The sequence below is a fragment of the Ursus arctos genome, unplaced genomic scaffold (assembly GCF_023065955.2).
Source record: "Ursus arctos isolate Adak ecotype North America unplaced genomic scaffold, UrsArc2.0 scaffold_8, whole genome shotgun sequence".
Lineage (NCBI taxonomy): Eukaryota > Metazoa > Chordata > Mammalia > Carnivora > Ursidae > Ursus > Ursus arctos.
In genome coordinates, this window is record NW_026623100.1 from 50,683,314 (window position 1) to 50,702,574 (window position 19,261).

At 52.3% G+C, this 19,261-nt stretch overlaps 1 long non-coding RNA gene across 17 annotated transcripts in view; it reads left to right on the forward strand.

Annotated features, from left to right (window-relative positions):
- LOC113242353 (uncharacterized) overlaps positions 1–19,261 on the forward strand; it is a 277,321-nt gene that overhangs the window by 168,099 nt on the left and 89,961 nt on the right. For all 17 annotated transcript variants that reach the window (XR_008958190.1, XR_008958188.1, XR_008958195.1 and 14 more), the window contains one exon: positions 5,999–6,155. This is a non-coding gene — a long non-coding RNA (uncharacterized LOC113242353). The remainder of the gene's footprint in view (positions 1–5,998; positions 6,156–19,261) is intronic.

The window sequence follows — 19,261 nt, forward strand, 5'->3', positions numbered from 1 at the left end:
GTGCTTAATTAAGTGGCTCTGCAGGTGACTCAACCCTTTTATTTTTCAGAATGACATCAGACTTATTTTCCATTTTAATAGCCTGGTTACTTCATTGATTTTTTAAAATCCAATTTCACTTTCTAGTGCAATTTTTATCTATTTTTTTTCCCCCTCCACCCCAGGAAATGCTAACTCCCATAGTGGCTGAACTCCAACTATTACAAATGCCTCCATTTTGGTTTTTGGTGAGGTTTTTGTTTTGTTTTGTTTTTTGTGGTTTTTTGGGGTCCAAGGTCCAAAATCAGAATTTGGAGGAGGAATTAGAGGTGTAATGCTTACATGCAAATTACCTAAATAATTTCACAAAGTGTTGGGAGTTTTTAAGATAATGAACTATCTAGTATTATTCCTGAGAGGGGTTCCCGTGTCCTGGATGTGGTGTTGAGGTCCCTGCAAAAAACCCCAGCTTCAGAAGCTACTTCTGGCTCTTTACTCTTGTCACTTCCTCCTGTCACTTCAAGGAGGAAGATTCCAACCTCATAAGCTTGTCTCGAGCTCATTTAATACTTATCGGGTGGCCGTTTAACATTTATTAACCTGGAGGGTAATTGCCATTGTTTGGTAAAGTCTGTTGTTTGAGGGTGGACGTGAGAATTTCTACATCTTAACAGGGTTTGGATTCACAGTCTCAAGAAAAAGCGGATGCCAATGTTTTGCATGGCACATGACATTTATTTATTGTTTGTTTATCTTTCCGGTAGGGGGTTTTGTTTGTTTCTTTGGTGCCTGGGCCAGCTCAGTGAATTTCATTTTCTGCCCCTACTGAGGGGTTTTCCTCCATTTCAAGGTCATGCCCTGATTCAGTTTCCCAAAGGGGCCACCCTGGTGAGGGCGGGGAGAGCCCAGCCCTGCTCATGCCTCAGCGTCACGTGGGGCGACGTGCATAGAGCCAGTAACAGCAGCCCATGGTGGCCCCGGCCTTCTCTCCAAACAGGAAGGGACCCAGACCCAAGCCACACGTGCTGCCCAGAGGGCTTCTTCCCCTTCCCCAAGGTTCGGTTATAACCAGAGAACTTCCCAGGGCAGGGAGCACTGCAGGACTTCAGGGATCCTTCTTTTTTTTTTTTTTTTTTGGTAATCCCAAGGGGAGTCAAAGATTTAATGCATGCCGTAAGTGCTCATTACATGTTCATTTTCTTCCTTCTTTAATATTTGCATAATGAAACATTGAGGGAATTAACTGGCTGCACAGTTGGAAGAACACACACTCTGATGATTCTTTTCCCCCATAAGAAAGATGTCAACCATTTGCTGTCTACCTTCTTGCTCTTCGGACGCCCCCTTCCTCTAAAGAGCGGAGGAGATTGATTCTAAGCTAACGTCCCACTTGAAGCAAAGCTGCCTCATGATGCCATGGTCTGTCCCTTCAAAAGTTCCTTCCAACCCATCAGCTGTGATCAAGAATTACACCAGGCACGAGGTGGGGACAAAGAGCCCTGAGCCGGATCCCTGCACTTGAGTAGCTAATGGTCACCCAGAAAGGCAGCCGACCCAGAGAGACGCACATGACAAGAACCGGTGGATGGTGGGGTGACAGGGACAGAGGAGCCCAGGTGGCAGGGAATGACCTCTGGATGCGAACACCTCAGATTGCTGTCAGCTTCCATAGCTCCAAACTCCTGCTGCCACTGGGTTCCATGTATGGATGGTCTCCCACGTTCCTGGGGCCTCAGAGCTGGAGACAAATGGCAGCCCCTTTACCCACGTCCCATACAAGCTCTTCAAAAGCCATGTGTGCCTGTAACAGACTTGACTGGATGGGGGGCGGGGATGCCCGGCTCATAGAAGCTATTCCACAAATACTGATCAGAAGAGTTAGTCGAAAGACTCCAGACTTTGCTCTTGGATGTCTCCGGCCCTCGCCCTTGGGGATCTTTCTCCGGCGGCTTCATCCTGCAGCACAGCTCTCCCTGCCGGTGCCACGATAGCGCTGAGTTTACTCCTTACGGGCCTCAACTAATCCCCTGCACTTTTCCAGTCCTGCCTGCTGGAACGATGTGCTCCATCATCCCATCCCTCCACCCAAATGGGGGCTGAGTCTGCGGTGGGAGTCCCCTCTGCCCCAGAGCCCGTCACCGGGACACGAGGAGGATGGAGTGGCTGGATGGGAAGGAGGTGGTGGGTTTCTCAGAACACTGCTCGCTCTTGGATCGCATCACCTGGGTTTCTCTGCTGGAGTCGAGGTTCTGACAGAAGGAGCTGACCTTTGGCCCAGTTTCCAGGACACCAGGTCATTGGGTCATGATTAGGGAAGCTGAGGCCAGTCTCTGATGCATTTGATCTTCCTGGGGCCTCTGTCTCGGGCCATGTTGCTTTTCCTCCACCCAGCTAGGTTCGTGCTTTCTACTCAATCAAAACGGAGCCATAGTTTTAGGGGTCAGACATAAGGAAGAAAAGCAAGAGAATGGCTAACATGAAAGTCAGGAGGGTCGTTACCTCTGGTGGAGGGAAGGGGGAAGACACCATTGGCGGGAAACCACAGGACTCTTCTGTAAGACGCTGTTGCTGTTTTTAACCTTGGCTGCGGACGTTCAAGTGTTCATGTATGATTATTCCTTAAACCGCTCTGATGCGTTTTCTGCGCTCCTCTGAATGCGTGATACATTTCACAAGGCGTGTGGCTTCTGCCACAAGAAACACCACTTTTAAGCAGCACTGCTGCCCCGGCTACCTCTCCCTGGCCATTTTGCCTGGCTGAGCCCGGTCCAGTGCACATCCGGGGAGCATCCACACCTGCCCCTGCCCCCACCTTCCCCACCTTCCACCACAACCCAAGCCACATCCTGCCCTGGTGTCCAAAACCTGTGACCACTGTCGGACGGCAACGCTGTGGACACTCCGCCATCTTCTACCTTCCCACCTGTTTTGCACAACATAGAAACTATAAACCAGAGTATGTTGCAGAGAGCTCTGCTTCTGCGATTACACACCCCCTCCAGCTGAGCTTGCCCCCCATGCTGGTGCATCTGTTCAGGAAGGTGCTGGTGCTTTCGGATCCAGGGCACGCGTGACCATAGCACGCAGGGGGCTGAGTGACAAGCACAAGCCAGAGCTGAGCTGGCCTGCCCAGTTCCATCCCCAGTCCCCAAGCTGGGCTTCACTCTCCCCCATGATCTAGACCTTTGTGGCTCTTGTGCCCCAGGTCCTGAGTCATCCCTTCAGCACCTGTCAGCCTCAGTTTCCCTGGATTATCCATCCGGAACTGTCACCTGCTTAGGTTCCTCAAAGCCTTGCCCTTGTCCCACATGTTAATGTAGTGAGTCCGCCTTGACAGTCTGCAAAGTGCCCTCTGCAAACATCAATGGCTAGGAAAAGTCTTGGGGAATGCATGTCCAACCTACCATTTCCGGCTTCGCACAACTGGCCACAGAGCTGGTGCCAAGGGTATTTCCTTCGTGGCCCTTTGGACTCAGAAGCTGCTATTGATTCTACTGGCCAGACACATGCCTTCCCTTTGAAGCATTTGTCTGCAAAGTAGGCCTGTTGAACCAAAACGAAAGCGGGGGCCGTCGGGAGCATGCAATGAATATTTGCCAGTTGCAGCAAGTGCTTACTTTGGCAAACATTTGGAGACAGGCGAACTAGCATCACTGTCCTATGTGTCCGCGGGTCTGTAGTGAGGATCCCAACCCAGTCAGGACAGGACAGGGGCTGTCCGTTCAAAGATGCTCTCCGGGGCCCTCCTTCTCCCTTCCTCCATGCAAGGGAACAGAGTGTGAACGCGCAGACGGGCCTGGATGCCCTTCCTACCCTGGGTGCTCCCAAGCTGTGTGCTCTGAGGCAAGTTCCTTGGTCTGTCAGAGCCTTGGTTTCCTCCAGCACTGGGTGGAGTGGTAATTTCTTCTCTGTGGGGTTGACGGAGGCTTAAATGAGATAATGGGGGTAAGCCGCTAGCAGGCTGCGTGGCACTTTCCTGGCTCTCAGTACTTGCTAACTCCTTCCTCCTTCCTTCTACCTTCCTTCGCTTCAGGGGTACTTAACTCTGGAAAGTAGTATTAGGCTACTGCAAAGAACAGTTAGAATTGGCCAGTGTCTCCCTTGATCCCTGGAACCAGGTAGTCCGTGGCCCAGGACCCCAGCCCAGGCCCTCACTCAGTGACCCCAGTGGCCTCTCAGGGGACTCCCCCGTCTGAGGAAGCCCTACGCCGGGGCAGCGCTCTCCACCCAGCACCCCTGCCTCCTGCAAAGAGCCCCACCTGAGACCCTAAACCACAGCAGGTGAGAGTCAGGGGCCCGCCAGCCCGAGCCCTGCCTTTTGCAGAGGGAGAACAGACCAGAGAGGGCAGCCCATCTGCCCCGGGTTGCCCAGCTTGTCAGCAAGGGTACCCAGGATGGAATCCACACAGCTCCGCCTTTCAGCACACTGGCTGTCCTGCCAAATGCCCTTTCCTTTTGGTGATTTCCTCTGAGAAGCTCACTGAGCTCCTAAGACAAGCCAGGTAAATTTTTAAATCTTCGTTAAAAAAGAAAAGGCCACCCTGTGAAGAAAAGACTACAGAGAGAGCCTGTTGGCGAGAAAGCGGAGGGATCCCGGGAAGGTGCTGGTGCGCTCGGCGTGGCGGCCACCGAGCTGGCTGCGTGTGGCGCAGTGCCCGGCTGAAATGCGGCCCCCCGAGGGCACAGCTTCCCTTCCCCACCAAGGAAGAGTTAGAGATGTCATTGTTCGGTCCTGGTTCTCTGCAAAGCTTGAGAGAGGGGGAAACGTTCGCTCGCCTCGAACAGTCCTCAAGGAGACAGCCAGAGTCCACGCAGGGAAAACATCCCGTTCCTTACCCTTCTAGAACACGCAGTCTACTCCAGCAACAAGGATGGAAGAAATAAATAGGAATTGAGTTACATACGGTGGTGAGAGAACAGGTGCCTGGCTGAGGGGAGGGTTCTCCCAGGAGGTGGTGTTTAAGGGGGAGAGGCGCGGCCACTGGGGAAGGGAGAAGAGTGTGTCTGGGGAGGGAACAGCTGGCACAAAGGCCCTGAGGAGGCCCGCATGCTGGAGCAGGGGAGAAGGGCAGGGGGATCAGAGAGGAGGTGTCACCGGCGTGTCCCTGTAGGCTGGGAAGGGGTTTGCATTTTACAGGGTGGGCGTCAGGCACCCCTGACGGGTCTGATGAGGGGGAATGCGGTCCGCCCTCATTCTGTAAAGCGCACCCCGGGGCTGACCGGAGGGAGGGAGGGGAGATGCTTGCAGAGGCAGGCGAGCGTGCTGCCCTGCGCCCCGCAGACAAGCGGCAGGCTTCTCCGGCCTCGTGTGCTCCGTGTGACAGAAGCTACTCACGCCTCGCGACACTGCTGTGCGGGTTCCGTGTCTGCCAGGGCCCGAGTGAATGCCATGCTCCTTCCCGTGAGACCCTCCCTTTCGCTTTTAGCTGGAATCACTCAGGACCCAGGAAACCAGACTGCAGCCATCGCCTCTCCTCTGTATCACGGTGGAAAGAAATCCTCCACTTTAACTGGTCAAGGGACCCGTCTTTTGTCCCTCGGGTGATGCTTCTCGTGCCTTGCTTCAGAAATCCCTCCTTCCTCGCTATGAGGCCGTAAGAGATACTTCTGTTACAGCTAGAAAGTTCAGTTTTACATCCGGGTCTTTCATTCATGTGGAATTTGTCTCTGACTCTGCATGAAGCCCAGCTCCCGACTGCTTGCCTGTGTGACTCGGAGCAAATTGGGTCCCCGGTGTCCCCACCCGGCCAGTGGGAAGGTTACGTTAGGTCAGGTCTGAGGCTTCAACCTGTGCCCGGTGATGCTCCTGTCGGCGTGGTGATGAAATCATTCCACAGATTTCCACGCGCCCTGTGAAGACGCAGCCACGTGGACACGGAGCTCGCTGCCCGGCCCACTCTGCTCTTCTCTCCTCCGGAAGTAGAACACAGCACCTCAGGTTCCCCAAGACCCACTTCCTGGCCAGAACTTCACTTGGACTCCTTCCTTTCTGATGTTTTCATTGTGTCTTATGTACCAGGGCGAGGATGGAAGGAGAAGCCTCGGTAACTCGACTGTTATCAAAACCACACATCCAACTAGACCGGCATCCTTGGACACGCCACCCTGCAGGATGGTTGTGAAGACCTTCCAAACCCGCCTTGAAGGAGACTCCGAGAGGTGCCACCGCGCGGCAGGTCAGTGGGCATCCGGGTGGAGACGTGTCTCCGGAAGCGAGTGACTGGTTATAAAAACAAAGATACACACGGATGAGCAGCCCGTCTGCAGTGTTCAACCTGTTGTAACAGCATAGATGGTGGGAGACCCCGTCAGGCCAGCTTGGGGGGCGCTGACTCTGCCTGGTGGTAACAGCGTGGGGGAGGAGTCCCTGGAGACCCCCCAGGGAGGGAGGGTCTGAGAGCGAGGAGGAGATGTTCATGGGCGCTGGCGCAGGTAGGGAAACTCAGCCCAAGCTCATTTAAGGAAAACGGCGTGCAGATGACCATCCTACGGGGGGTAGGCAGGTGTGGTGTCTTACAGGATACAAGGGCGGAAGAGACTGGGAGGATGTCAGGAAAGAAAGCCTATCCGTTGGGTCCCAAGTCTTGCAAGGCATAAGCCAGCTGTCTGTCCCATTGGCAAATTCCTCAGAAGAGGGAATCTGATCGGCTTGAGGTCTGCAATGGTTCATCTTTTGTCAACTGGTCTGGGCCACGGAGTGCCCCGATATTTGGGCAAACATTATTCTGCGTGGGGTGTTTCTGCAGCGGCATTTTTGGATGAGTTTAACATTTGAGTGGATAGACTGAGTAAGACGCCTTCTTCTTCCTAAGGGAGGTAGGTGGGCCTCATCCAATCAGTTGAAGGCATGACTAGAACAAAAAGGCTGACCTTTTCTTGAGTAAGAGGGACCTCCTCTTCTTGATTGCCTTTGAGCTGGGACATTGGTCTTTCCCTGCCTTCAGACTCTGGCTGAAGCATCAGCTCTTCTTGGGGCTTGAGGCTACTGGCTTTCACACTGGAATTCACACTGTCACCTCTCCGGGTCCTCACGCTTTCAGACCCTTGGCTCTCCTGCGTCTCCCGCTTGCCAACTGCAGTTCTTGGGACTTCTCAGCCTTCGTAATTATGCGAGCCACTTTGTGTGTGTGTATGTGTGTGTGTGTGTGTGCTTACAACCTCTGCACTCCATAAGGCTCATAGTTCAACCTTGGATCGTCCTTAAGCCTTTGCATGTTGAGGCCTCGCCCAAGGCTTGCCTGTGGACAGTGCTTAAGTGTGGCTTTCGGGTTAGCTGGGACCCAGCGGCAGCCAGAGGCTCCCAAGCCACTCTGAGCAGTGATGCCAGGAAGGGTCTGCGCCTCCGATATCCTCCACCTTGCTATGCGTGCAGAAGCCACACCATTCACCCCGTCTTTAAGTTAAGCATTGCGGGGTCCCCAGGGCCCCCGGGCAGCTTGTGCAATGTCAGGAGGGGGCTACCCAACCGGACAGTGCAAGACTCCCAGGCAGGCTTCCTCTGAAACTGGCATCTGGGCGTGTTGCTGCCACTTCCAAATGGTTTTACAACTTGTAGGAAGCCAGGGGCCACGCCAGGACTGTGATGTTCCCTTTCATGCAAGATTGACCTGTGGCTGAGTCACACGGGCTGAACCCAAGGGCAGCCTCCGTCAGCAGTGGGCGTACCCCAGCGAGCCAGTGCTCGCCTTGCACGGCCCCTGGACTGCAGCATTCCCTCTGTTCCCCGATTTCTAGAACTCCTGGTTCAGAGCCCAGCGCCATCCTAACCACAGCAGGAGAGGTGTCAGCAGGAAACAAGTGCAGGACACTCAGCCCTCCTGCCCTGCCTGCCCCTCTGATGGCAGCCACAGCAGTCCTGCCCCAGGCCCCCGTGAGCCCCTCAGCCCGCTGTCCTGCTGTGGAGCCTTCCCTCATTCTGCTTCCTCTTATGGAAGTCTGCCTCTTTCTCCCCTCAGTGTGTTTCCACCTTCAGTGAATTAGTGAAGGATGAACAGCTAGGTGTGGACCCTGAGGGTACCCGGGTCATGCATTTGCTGTCTCTGATCTTAAAGTTCCACATGTCTTCAGACTCTGTCCACCTTAGTCCGCATGGCCATAGAGCTTTAAAGCCTGAAGGTCATCTCGTGATGGCTGAGCTCCTCCCTTGACAAAAGGAGAAAGTTCTAGAGGAACACGCACAGAGCCAACAGTGAGGGGCCGGAGACACTTGGAGCATCCCCTGCACCCCCTCGCCACTGTGTTCCCCCCCTGGAGCTGCCTCTCACGACCAGGAACCAGCCATCCTCATGTCCCTTCCCAGCACTGCCATGAGTAACACGCTCATGCAAGCCTCACACTGGCTGTTCAGGGCCGAACGGTGTCCTCCCAAACCCCCGGCCACCCAGAACCTCAAAATGCAACCTTATTCGGAAATAGGGTCTTGCAGATGTAATTAGTTAAGATGAGGCTGTACTGGAGTAGGGTGGGCCCTAATTCAAAGACTGGGTTCTCTAGGAGAAAAGAGACCCAGCAACACACACACACACACACACACACACACACACACACACACAGAGTCATGTGAGGGCAGAAGCAGAGACAGCAGTAATGTGGCCATAAGCCAAGGACTGCTGGGAGCCACCAGAAGCTGGGAGACGCAAGGAAGGGTGGTCCATTAGGGCCATCAGAGAGAAGTCACAGCCTCCCCAACACCCCTGCAAGGTCCCCCCAGTGTCCGTAGGGCCTCCTGCACTCTCAGTTACTGAAGACTGTTTTTTAACTGATCTTAAATTAATTCACTTTTCCCCCCATAACTTTGGCTCATCCAAAATTCAAATTATGGGCTTTGTGGGGTGCCTGGGTGGCTTAGTCAGCTAAAAGTCCGACTCTGTCTCAGCTCAGGTCTTGATCTCAGGGTTGTGAGTTTGAGCCCTGCATTGGGCTCCACTGGGCGTGGAGCCTACTTTAAAAAAAAAAAAATTATGGGCTTTGTTTGATGTATTTGTGGTATTTGTATGACAAGTGTCTCATGTTAATTCATGTGCTATATATTTGTCTATTTTGGTAAAATATACATAAGATACGATTTACTATGCTAACCATTTTTAAGTGTACAGTTTAAGGCCCACAATTCCTATTTAATTTTTTTAATCTTTTTTTTAAGTTTATTTTTTTGTAATCTCTACACCCAGCGTGGGGCTCAAACTCATGACCCCGAGATCAAGAGTTGCATGCTCTTCCAACTGAGCCAGCCAGGCGCCCCTCTAGTGAATTTTTAAATGCTGATATTGAGTGAGGCTTGGGTAGGTTGGGAAAATTCACCTCTGCTTACAGGGATTTTAAGGGGATGGATGGAGACTTGAATCCAGGCTGCCTGATTGTAAAGCTCTATTTGTCATAATGACAATAATAACCAGAGGAAGAAGAGTAACAGTGTGCCAGACATTGTTCTAAGTACTTTAAACATTGTATGTATTTATAATCTCATAGTCAAATACCTATACACTCAAATAGATATAATTCATTTACATTTATACATGCAATGTCATATATGTGTGTGTATATATGTCTATGTACACACAGAAAACGTCACTTAAACCTTAGGTCAACCCCTAAGGTGGGTACTGTTTTCATCCCCATTTCACAGAGAACGAAACAGGCCCAGAGGGCCGAGCTGCCCAAGGCCATGCATCCATTCGAGGAGCTGGGAATGTAGCCCAGACTGGCTCAGAGCTGTGCTGTGGGCTAAGGAGGGTGGACTGATGGAGGTTTCTCCTGAGACCCTGCCATGGCACTCACCCCAAACAGGGAGCCGAAGAGACTGGTCATAGTGTGTCATGCGAATGACTTTAGTCCCTGTCGCCCCACAGGAAGCTTGAGGTAATCCTATCTTGGCCTGGGACTGGGCCTGGGTCAGGCAGAGAGGGAGATGACATGTCTCTAGAGGCCCTGGTCCCCCCTGGGCAACAGGCAGTGTGCACCTGTTCACCTGGTGTGTATGGAAGGGCAGCCAGTGACCGTGACCTTGAGGAGAAAGTGGCCCCTTGAGGACTGACCCTGTGACCCACAGCTCATCTTCACCGAGGTGCTTCCCAAGGATGGGCCCTCATGTAAATTAAGAACCAGTCGGACACTTGGAAAGAGCAGGTCTGTGGGCTGGTCAGCTTCCAGTGCTTCCTTTTTCTGGAATGAGGAAGAAGGCAGTGGGCAGGACCTGGCTGGGTGCGGGCACACGCTCTCTGCAGCACCAGCCTGACTGGCCTGCAGTGGGCACTGCCCATGTGGCCTTCTGTGAGTTGGTGACCACCTGTGAGCTGTGCACCTGGGTGTGGGGCCAAGGGGTGCCTTTCTGGATGGTTCTGGAGAGCCTCCTTCTCAAGGCCCCTATCTGTTACCTTTCAGCCACATCAGCACATAAGATTTCTGGTTTTATGTATTTATTTTCTTGTTCTGGCTCCTGGCCTATATCTCCGTTCACAAAAAGAGCTAGAGTGCCAGGTTTCTAGAGCCATGTGCCTGGCAGCACTCAGGAAAATAAAATGATAGCCTCAGAGCAGGGTCCTGGTGCTCGCAGCTTACCCCCGTGGCATGGGGGAACAGTCTGTCACCAGGGGACGGTCCCACAGCATTGCCTTTCCCCCCGAATGCAATGTTGCAATCATTTGGGGGGATTTGTGTGGCTTTTACAAAAACCTTCTATTTTAGTTGGACCTTTTTCTTTCTTTTTAAGATTTTATTTATTATTTGAGAGAGGGAGAGCATGTGAGGGGAGGAGCAGAGGGGGGTGAAGAGGGACAAGTGAACTCTGAGCTGAGCATGGGGCTCAATGCAGGCTCAATGCAGGGCTCCACGCGGGGCTCGATCCCGGGACCCTGAGATCATGACCTGAACCGAAGGCAGAGGCATAACCGACCGAGCCACCCAGGCGCCCCGGCACACTCATTCTCATACGCACGCACACACACGTATACACGCACTGGCACATGAACACACACACGTACCCGGGGCACACATTCACACACGTACACAAACATACATTCATACATATATACACGCACGCTCACTCAGGCACGGACACACATATACAGGCATAAACACTCAGAGGCGCCTGGGTGGCTCAGTCGGTGGGCATCCCACTCTTGGTTTCAGGTCATGATCTCGGGGTCATGAGATCGAGCCCCGCAGTTCGCTCTGCGCTCAGCGTGGGGTCTGCTTGAGATTCTCTCTCCCTCTCCCTCTGCCCCTCCCCTCACTCATGAGCTCTCTCTCTCTCTCTCTCTCTCAAATAAATAAAAAATCTTAAAAAAAACGACAGACACTTACATTTACTAATGTGTACACACACACACACACACACACACACACACACACTCCCACACCAACAATGCCTGGCCAATACCTAGGGTTGGCCTTGCTGAGAGAAACAGACCTTTGTCCACCAACCCCTCTTATTCCCCCACTGGGCACCAAGGGACATGGCCCAGGGCAGCCTTGGAAGGACAGAGGCCCCAGGCAGGTGATTTCGCTGTCAGGAGCTCAGCAGAGGAGGGGGACTGCCCAGTCACACCTGCTGGCCTGGGGCCCTGTGTCGTGCGACTTGGCACCTGCAGTGAATCTTCCCACAAGGCACGTCCATCGGCAGGGAAGCCACTCGTCCTCCCTTATCGCCCCGTGAGTCGCTTGACCTCTGTGGCCACAGGAGGACTCCTACTCCGACTGGCACTCCCAGAGCCTCCCTCTCCCGGTTGCTGGACCTGGCATGAGGGACTCGTACTGAAGGCTGGGTCCTGGAGCCCCAGGGAGCAAGACTCCTTCCATCCTTGGTCAGAGAACAGCCCAAGGGTGACTTTTAAGCCTTTAATGAGGGTAAAGGAGAGGTGACTGGCATTCACTTGAGCTGAGAATGAAAGATACCTGGCTGGGTAACAGAATGAAGGTCTGAAGTGTGACCACTGGTCGACTGAGCTCAAATGAAGTGGGTCTGTTTTAAGAATTATAGAATCAGGGGTGCCTGGGTGATTTAGTCGGTTAAGTGTCCAACTCTTGATTTTGGCTCAGGTCATGATCTCAGTCGGGGTCATGATATCGAGCCCTGCATCGGCCTCTGTGCTGAGGTTGGAGCCTACTTAAGATTCTCGCTCTCCCTTTCCCTCTGCCCCCCAACCCGGTCCCACTCGAGATCTCTGTTGCAAAAAAAAAAAAAAAAAAAGGAATTATAGAATCAAATTGAAATTCTTGGTTTTCCTGTTGCTGCTGCTTCTCAAGAATTTGCTTCTGGTCTGGTCTTTGGTGATCCTGCAGCTGAATTGTCCAGGGAAAAATGTCTACATCTGTTGGAAGCTTTTCTGTTACCAATGAAAGGGGACTCGATTGGCCCTTATAATTCACAGGGGTCGGGGCACTGATCCAGACCCAGTCTCTCCACCCACATTGAGGTCTTCCTCTGGCTTCATCCGGGGATGAGGTCCCAAGCCCTACCTTCCAAGTTCAGGCCTGGGCTCATCTGGGGGGTTAGGGAGACTTCTAAGAGGAGGGAGCATGTATCTGAGATCAAAGCCTTGATGGGTGTTGGGCTGGTGAGACGGCGCCCTCACACCAAGCCACAGCATTTCAGCTTGGGAGTCCTTTCAATGTCATGGTACCCATCATAGATAAGAGGCTGCCTAAATGTTCCTATAGGGTTAGAGCCAACGAAGAAACAAGGTAAAACAAGGACACTGGGGATAGGAGAGGCAGGCTCACCCAGTGCAGGGGCTGCCTTACTCACCCTCCCACCAAAGTCGCGCTGATGCCTTCAGCCGGCCTCTCTCTTCTTTCCATGGCTCCAACCCAGCCTCCCGGAATCGGTCGGCTAAATGGCTGTTTCACTTTTAATCTGATAAAACACGTCCATGAAAGTCGTTACGCGCTGAGGGACAAGAGCAGCAGGGCAAAGTACACACACGCACGTGTGCGTGCACACGATCACCAGTGTGTGGTGAGAGGACGTTCATGCCAGCGAAGGACGCGAGATCCACTTGTTGGAGAGAGAGCCGTCAGTGGCACACCATGCCCGTCGCGGAGAGACAAAAACCTGTTCCGAGTTGGATCACAGGGTGCATCTGTGTTATCCAGAACTTACCATGGAGGGCCCCCGGCGCGGACTCTGTCGATTCCTTGTAGATGCTACGAACACAAGAGGGTAAAACAACCTTTCTTCAGCTCAGGACCACAACGTGGAGAAAGCCTACCGAGCTGGAAAGGGGAAGAGGGCATTGTCAGAGCCAAGGAAATCTTTTCATGAACCAAAAAAATAGTAAGCCTCTTTACTTTTCCCCCAAAGTGACAAATTTGACTTGTCAGATGCAAGTTCAACTTGTGGACAATCCACTCACGACTGATAATCTCCATAGCAACTGCGGTGTCACGTGATGACACAGAAGCGGTAGAGATGGGAGGCAGAGCAGCTTTCCAGACTGCTTTTCTTCTGGTAGATTCCATGAGGTCAGCCTAATTAATAGGAGCGGAATTGAGACCTTGGTTTAAGTCATTGGCAGATGTTCTTAAGGAAGAATGAAGATAATTTAGCACCTTCTCTTCCCATTCACAGGGTCCTGTGCCAGGACGGGGGAGGAGGGCTCCAATGTGGTGTCCCCCTCCACCGCCCCCCCCAACTTGCCGAGCTCGAAACAGTGCTTCTAAATGCTCTCTTTGTGGAGTCGTGTCTGGAGAAAAAACTCTAATTCTTCTGAACCTTTTAAAATATCAGACACTGGTGAGAGAGGGAGCCAGGAATACAAGCCAAGTCCTCTTTTTAATTAGTATTATAAATTTCTACTTCTTTAATTTCCAACTGCTTCTCCCTGCAAAATGCAGGTACACTGTAATTAAAGCTCTCCATCCATGACATTTGTTCTTAGACTAGAAAATGCCGTCCCCTTCCTAAAGCATATCTCCTGTAGTCGGGTCTAATGTAGGTCTGGTGACTTGTTAAGGGTGGAAAGTTCATTCATTTTCACAGAGTCAAAGAATGAGATGCTTGTTGCCTTCCTGACACACTCGGGCGGCGAGGAGATGACAGGGCTGCCTGCCCGTGTACATCCCACCCACCCTGTTCGATGGCCACGGTGGCCCTGTCCACCGCCAGCATTGCTGCGGGGATCTGTGTCCAGGCCCCCCAGGCGGCTCTGCTTGGCCAAGCCTAGAGCATTTTGCTTTGTCTGCCACGAGACAATTGCTCCATTGTCTCCAGGTTAATGAAGTTTTTGGTCCAAAAACAATGATTTCAAACATCTCTTGGGCTTCTTTGCCCTTCATCTGGACAGACAAGTCCACCAATCCCTTCCGAATTGCTTCCTCCTCTGGGGCTGCTCTGCGGAGCTGGTGTGTGCATGGAGGTGCGCCTCAAGCCACTGTGTTGGCCATTGTGCCGGCCCGGAGCAACCCCAGCTTCCAACCCAGCTGTGTGTGAGCTCTGGAAAGGAGCAAATCACCCAGTGAGAACCAGCCAAGGCTACTCTCTTGCTCTAGCAAGGCAGTCAGCCACCATCAGCAGAGACTGGGGCCGGGAGCGGCATGGGAAAGCCTTGGTGGAAAAGAGGGAAGGCTCCGGGTGCACCCTGGTCGGAGCCTGTTGGTGGGGGAAGCTGTAGGCTAATGAATGGATCCTATGTGATTGGTTAGGGGTGCACATTTGGCTTTCCTTTGTGGGTCCTAAGTTGAAGTGAGGATAAGAAATAGGGAACCTATCAGCTATTAATCTATGAATCAAGTCCTGGCAGTTTGGGGTCGATTGTTATAGGAGCTGTTGTTTGGCTTCCTGTGCTGGTGGCTGAGATTGTGGGCTGAGTTCTATCTTATATATGGTCTGGCCATTATCCATTCGTATAGTCAGTCATGTAGAGTGGGTACAAGACTATCTTCTCCCAGAACCTACCTGAAATCGAAGTTGAACAGGTGGGAGTCAGGGAGGGGAAGTCATTTTTGTACAAAGAGCCACAGATGGAAATTCCGCATGCTTTTAAGAGAACTGGATTTGAGGGCTTCTCCATCAACTGCTCCTTTGGGCCAACTGAAGTCTCCCTCAAGGCTCGCTGACCTTTCTCAGGCACTACAGGGAATTGGGGATCCTGTGTTGGAGCACGGGGGGCCAGAATGGCAACCAGGAAGTAGGCCCTGTGAGCTTCCAGATGTATCCACCCTCAACTTCCCTTCCTCCCCGTTCCCTCCAGGGAGCCATCTTGCCACCACTCCCGCCCACAGGCCTTACTTCAAGGTCTTGTCTTCAGACTTACTGTTTTTTACCAAGCGAAGAATTATTGAGAAGGCAGTCAAGGTTAATTTATTTTTAATCAGGACACAAAGCCCAAAGACAAGCGCTAAGTCCCTAGGTATGGAAGGTCAGACACCTTGCAGCAAGTGGTGCTTCTAAAATGCCGTGGTCCAGATGGCAGCCGATTCCACCCACACGTCAGGCAGGCAACAGCATTTCCAGACGTACTTCTTGTTTCTGCCCCCGGTAACATGCCTCCAAGCAGCCAAATGATTCTAGATCTTTCCAGAGGTCACAGGCTGGAGGCTTGTGGGCCACATTCAGTCTGGGGACGTGTTTTGCTTGGCACACATGTGTTTTCAGTTTTTTAGTTACTTGCCAAGATTTTAAAATCAGGAGCTTGCCTTTCACATAAAAAATCTGTATGTTCCAAGTTCTCTTAAAAGTGGGATGATCGGGCAACAGTGGGTCATCTTCCCACCTGAGTCTGCTGAGCTGAATAGCCACGGCCCCCATTGAAAGAGGGGGGCATGGTCTCTTCTTTGCCACAGTCTCCATTTGGGCTGCCATTTTCTCCTGGGCATCACTGTTACAGACTAAATGTTTATGCCGCCACCCGCCAGATTCATGTGTTGAAACCCTAAACCCCATGTGATAGTATCAGGAAGTGGGACCTCTGGGAGAGGATTCGGTCAAGCAGGTGGAATCCTCATGAAAGGGAGTATTGCCCTTAGAAGAGCCCCCAGAAGAGCTCTCTTGCCCTCCCTCTGCCATGAGGACATGATAAGATGGCCGTCTGCAACTCGGAAGAAGGCCCTCCCAGAACCTGACCATGCTGATCTCAGACTTACAGCCTCCATAACTGTGAGAAATAAATGTCTGTTGTTTATAAGCCACCCAGTCTGTGGAGTGGTGGGTGCCTGAGGTGCCAGTTTCAGGGTCAGCTCTGTGACTTCCTCTCTCGCAGTATCAGTTTTCTGGCCTGTCAGATGGGACAGGACTCCTAGCTGCCACGTTTATGAGGCTTCACTGGGTAGGTGTAAAATGTGGCCGTTGGAGAGTAGGGCTGGCTGTCAACTGTATCCATCAGGATAGGCTGGTAATAAATAAACCCAAAACTCAGTGTCGTCATCAGCCCGGGGTTTATCTGTTTGTTGCCTGAGCCGCCTGCCTGTCTTGGATCAGCAAGGCTCTCTTCCATGTCGCCATCACTCAGGAGAACAAGATGATGGAGACCCCCCACCCACGGGGTGCCATCAGTCTCTGTGACAGGAAGAAGGGGACATGGTGAATCAAATTCTGGACGTACAAGCCTCTTTTCAGGAGAGACACCCATTACCTCAATTCCCATTTCTTTGGCAACATTAACATTAACATTAACATCTCATTTCAAAGAATGGCCCCAAGCCTTATGCTTCCCAGTGCCGCACTGTTCTCTCACAGCACAGCTGGCTCCCCACCCCTGCTCCCTCCCAAGGAGATCTTCAGGGGAGGGGAGTTGCCCGAAGAGGTAGGATACTTCCTTCCTCAAATTTTAGACCTAACAATGAACTAATAATAACATATTGCAATAAAAAGACCCCAAAGATGAGATGTCTCTTTTGTTTCCACATATAAGACCATCGTCCCACCTGCCCAGAGCTTCTCACGGCTTTTTCAGTCCGATGAGCATCTGGGTGTATTCAGTTTGCTGGCACCGTGCCCACGTGTAATAGTTTGGCTCTGACCCCAACAGCAGCGCTATGCTAAGTGGATGAGACCGGGCCCTATTCAACTCCAGATGCCCCTCAGATTCAAGATCATTGTCACGTTGACTTAAGACTGTTAAATATACAGAGAATGCTACCGAATACTTCTTCCAGGGTCTCACAAGAACGAGTGGTACAAGACGTCTTCATTGTAGCATAAAGACCTCTCTGCGGGATGATACATAGGTTCTTGGGGTGTTACAGAGAACTCTGGAAAAGTGCAACCGCCACCCACAGCCCTCTGTCTACTCTCTGACGGAGAGCAGAGAGTGCTCTTTCCCCCTGCCCAGGGGCCCTAGGAAGGGTCAGCAGATAGGGAAGGCCTCTCAGCCAGCCATCCCTCTGATGCAACACGGCTTTGTCCTCAGGCCAGCCTAGAGGAGGCCAGAGAGCCAGTTAAGGTTGCACTGTAAAAATGGGACAAAAGATGCTTGCCCTCATCGTGCCTGGTGGCTACTGCAACATTCTTTAATAAAAACAAGAAAAAGAAAAATGATTTGGGAAATGATTTCGGAAATGCTCTCCCAGATGGCACGGAGCCTCGGGTCGGCTGAGCGCTCATTCTGTCCTGGGCCCTGGCTCGGTGCTCTACCTGCATTACTTCATCTCATCTCCACAGTAGCCCTCTTCGGTAACTGCTCATCTTATTTCATTTCTATTTACAGATAAGGATTATTCTTAGCTCAGAGTGGTCTGAATCTTACAAAACACCCCTGAGAACTGCACTGGCTCCCAGATAGCCCCACTTTGGGCCGTATAGGCAATGAAGCAAAGCCTTCCTCCCTCCCCATGTCCAGTCTTCCAGAGGGCAATGCACCACCTCCCCCTCTCCCTGGAGCCGGTGTCCCTTCTGTGCCCCACCCCCCAGTCGGGATTCAGCGGAGATGCACACCCCTGCCCCTCCTTCCCTCCTCAAAATCATTTAAAGAGGTCAAACTGCACAGAGCTAGTAACGGCAAAGCTGAAATTCAAACCAAGCAGCCCAAGCTTTGAGCCACTGAACCAGGCTGCCTTCTATTATGATTATATTATAACCCAAATTCAAAAGACCACCCACCGCTTTCTTTATTGGATCCTTCCAATAAGCTGGCCATGCTGGTAGCACAACTCCCTAAGGAAACAGAAAATGACTGTTCTAAAATACATCTGGTGGACACACCCAGCCACAAAGTGGGAGGTGCTTTATGCAAATACAACCAGGGCCTTCTCTCCAAGGAGCCTCTGCTCAGGGTTAAGAGTCCAGGACTCAGCCACCCAGGAGCGGGGAGCGAGAGAGGCCGGGAGAGAGACGAGAGATGCCAGGCAGCCCCAAGAGGCAAACAGGGTACAGAAAGAAGAGGGGGTTTGAAAGCCAGATGTGAGAAATGGGACAGCGCTGCAGGAAGCGGGGTGGGCTTTGCGAAGGGCCAGGGGACGGTGGGCGGGGCTCGAGGCAGCACCGGGTGGGCGGGGCTCATTTATATGACCTTCATACCAGGTAGAGGTCCATCAGCTTCCTTACCGGCCCCAAGTCCCAAAAAATCCCTCCCACCGCCGGGTGCTGTTTCTAAAGGCAGGAAAAGTGTGGCTTTAGAAATATCGTAACCGAAAATGCCAGAAGAACCAAAAATACCTTCATGGACTCCAAGGTACCCCCTGATGCTTGAGTGACCTAGAAGTTGGCCTCCAGGAAACACCTTGTTGACTTACCTGCAAGGATAAATGAGACCTGATCACAGGCAGGGACAGGGAAGGGAGAAAGATGAACATTTTATTCACAACCCCTGGGATTCCTTTGGAGAGCACCTTTTGGAATATTTCCTACCTGAGTCTTCTTAGCCTAGCAGAGGGGACTCCCCACCAGCGCCTGCGTCGCGGGGACCTCTGCAGCCCCCAATTCTGGATGCAGTTTCTTTGATTAGCGTCGCTTGGGAGTGCAGGGGAGGAAAACAGCACATTGCGGGGGGGGGGGGGGGGGAAATAGAAATGCAAGAGGAGAAACTGAGAGGAAGTTGGGAGGGAAGATAGCGAGAAGTCCCTGCCAAGGCACTAAGTGAGGTCAGGGAAGAGCTGAGCCCGGACAGAAGAGGGGAGACCTGGTGTGGCTGGGTCAGGACTGAAACCCTTGCTCACAATGGCTTAGCAAAAGAAATCTGCACAGTCCCAGAGGACTTCCAGAAGCTTCCTTCCCCACAGTGGGCCCAGAGCCTGGCCTCCCCTTCACCGCCCATCCCCACTGTGTCTGTATTTGGCAAGACTCTCCTGTCATCACCTCATCTGTACCTCGGGTCCCTCTTGGCACTAGAAACTGTAAGTGAGCCCAGCA